Source organism: Otolemur garnettii, unplaced genomic scaffold (genome assembly GCF_000181295.1).
Source record: "Otolemur garnettii isolate 467f Iridium unplaced genomic scaffold, OtoGar3 scaffold00141, whole genome shotgun sequence".
In the NCBI taxonomy this organism is placed as follows: domain Eukaryota; kingdom Metazoa; phylum Chordata; class Mammalia; order Primates; family Galagidae; genus Otolemur; species Otolemur garnettii.
The window spans coordinates 708,526-711,717 of NW_003852536.1; positions in this window are offsets into that span (position 1 = coordinate 708,526).

The window sequence follows — 3,192 nt, forward strand, 5'->3', positions numbered from 1 at the left end:
ACTTCAGGCCCTTCAGGTCAAACTGAAATGGGAACTGGCCGCCCCTCGGGAAACTGAATGTTGCTTCTAGCACCTTCCTCACCTACGTCTGAGAAAACTATGTCACTGGTCCCTCACATCCCCTAGATGGGCTCTTCTGTGCCCCCCCAAACATCTTGTTGGCTCTCATTCTTCACTGCCTGGCCGGTCCCCCTCAATGGCCACTCAAGGCTTCAGAAGGACCAGCTGTTCTGTGGTTGCCTTGACACTTTGCAGCTGCAACCGTGAACTAATGTGCACCCGGCCTTCTGTTTCCTAATCTTTCTGAACTGTTCTGCCTGGCTGGACAGGCCAAATGCTTCATCTTCCAGCACTAAAGTCGACAGGCTGCTACCGCACCATCAGGTGACATTATCAGTCAGAATTCTTAGTGGCAAATGTAAGAATCCACAGCCCAAGATTAAGTCGCAAACTATTTTATTGAACGACATGGGGTGGCTCACAGAATTTCCAGGAAGGCCAGAAAATCAAGCCTGCAGGCTCTTCAGCCTGAAACAGTACCAAATCATCCTCCCACCTCTGCAGAGTGTAGGTGCTGAAATGGGACACCACTTCCAGGATGTCCTGCTGCCCCTGAGATCTCTCTATTTTTTTTTTTTTTTTTGGAGACAGAATCTCACTTGGTCACCCTTGGTAGAGTGCTATGGCATCTTAGCTCACAGCAACCTCAATCTCTTGGGTTCAAGTGATTCTCTTGCCTTAGCCTCCCAGGTAATTGGGACTACAGGTACCCGCCACAGTGCCCAGCTCTTTTTTTAGAGACGGGAATCTCGCTCTTGCTCAGGTTGGTCTCCAACTCATGAGCTCGGGCAATCTACCCGCCTCAGTCTCCCAAGTGCTGGGATTACAGGCAGGAGCCACCAAGCCCAGCTGCCCCTGAGATCTTAATTGCTGCTTCATTGAGCCCAGAGGAGAGGATTCATCTGAGGGTCTTCCCATAAAGGAGTATCTCAGGGAGGAGCTTATGTCACCTACTCACGTCCTAACCACAAGGGATCTTGCGAAATGTAGTCCAGCCTGAAAGGTCCTAAAATGAGAAAGTTATTTATTCAAAAGATGCTAAGCATCCACAAATGACATGTATTCATTCTATGTAGCCCCCCATTTTAGCCACATTTGGCCTGAAAATAGGCATATATATGTGTATATATATACATTCAATCTGTTGTCATCTTTTGCAAAGGTGAGATAGTACAGTTGGTGTGTATTAGTTTCTTGCCACTGCTGTAACAACTTACAACAAACTTGGTGACTTAAAATAATACAAATTTATTCTCTTGCAATTCAAGAGGTCAGAATTTTAAAGTCAGTTTCATTGAGCTAAAATCGAAGTGTCAGCACCCTTCTGGAGCTGAAGAAGAATCTGTTCCCTTGTCTTTTTCCACTTCTCAAGGCCTCCTGCATTCCTTGGCTCCTGGCCCCTTCCTTGTACAGCCCCTTTTTGCTTCTGTGATCACATCTGTTATTCTCTCTGATCGCAGTCTCTTTTATCACACCAGGTAATACAATCACAGGATCCAGGGCTTCACGATGTGGATGTAATTAGGACCCTTATGCAGTTTTCCCCAGTGTTATCTCTGAGGAAGACCAACTGGCTGCCTACACAGAGGCCCCTGAGAGCACAGTGAAGTTCCCCTGGTGAATTTACCATAGCCCAGAGGTAAATTGGGAGGCTGAGGCAGGAGAATCACTTAAGCTCAAGAGTTTGAGGTTGCAGTGAGCTGTGACACATGGCACTCTACCAAGGGCGACATAGTGAGACTCTGTCTCAAAAAAAAAAAGAAAGCAAAAAAAATAAATAAATAAAATGCAAAAATAGAAGTCTGCCAGGCCCAGGGGAGCCCCAAAGCATCAGAAGTAGGAGGCTAAGGGCCCTGAATGGGAGGCACAGGTTAGAATTGAGGTGGGGGCTATTGGTTATTGCAAGAGAAACAGGAGTCAATTCTCTAAATGAAATATTAGAATTTATGGAATTTCCTGGCTGGGCACAGTGGCTCACACCTATAATACTAACATTCTGAGAGGCCAAGGTGGGAGGATCACTTGAGCTCAGGAATTCGAGATCAACCTAAGCAAGAGTGAGACTCCGTGCTAAAAATAGAAAAATTAGCCAGGCATTGTGGCAGGTGTCTGTAGTCCCAGCTACTTGGGAAGCTGAGGCAAGAGGATCACTTGAGCCCAGGAGTTTGAGGTTACTGTGAGCTGGGATGAGCCACAGCACTCTAGCCTAAGTAGCAGAGTGAGACCCTGTCTCAAAAAAAAATTACAGAATTTCTGCAGGAATGCTTTTCATTAGAGTGTAAAATTTAGAGCAGTTAGAACTATCAGATTAAGTGTATGGCACTTAATGTGATGGAAGGTTTCTCAAAGTATGGTTTAAGGATCTCAAGTGCCTGAGAAGTCAATGAGACGTTTGCCAAAAAGACAGTCTTGTGCCAGGTGCTGGGCCTGCTGACTCAGAACCTCTGCAGGTGGGGCCTGGGTGCCTGCTCTTGTAACTGGCGACTCTTGACACTTACAAAGTCTAAAGGCTGCCCAAGGTCACACAACCAACTGAGGGTGCAGATAGTGGCTTCCTCTGCCTCCCACACAGTCTTCAACTTTTTAGGAAGTACCATAGAGGAAGGCGAAGTGGATGGAGACGTTTCTATTTGGCCCCCTACTATTTTTCTTTTGTTTTTAAATTTTATTTTCATCTCAAGGACTCAAAATGAGAGGAGAACAAAGGCATCCTTTCTTTCTCACCTGCTTGGGCCTCTGTCTCATCCCACTCTCACAGCCTGACTCCTGAGGGGGTTCCTGCCAAGCACCTGTGGGGAATATGTGGTTTCCCAGTTCAGCTGGGTCTCCAGGTGTGAATACCCAAGACCAACATCAAGGGCTGAAAATTAGAAACCAGGAGTCTTAGCTGAACCTTAAAAGACTAGAGGACTCCCTGGAGTGCCAGAGTAAGATCTAAACAAAGGATCTTAGCGTCCTCTAGTGGCGGAGAAGATGCTTCCCAGCCCTGGTTAGGAGCTGGACTCAGAGCTGGCACTGAGCCCTCCCATGAGGCAATAATCAAAGGTGGTCCTGGCCCGGCGCCTGTAGCTCAAGTGGCTAAGGCGCCAGCCACATACACCTAAGGTGGCGGGTTCGAATCCAGCCCGGGCC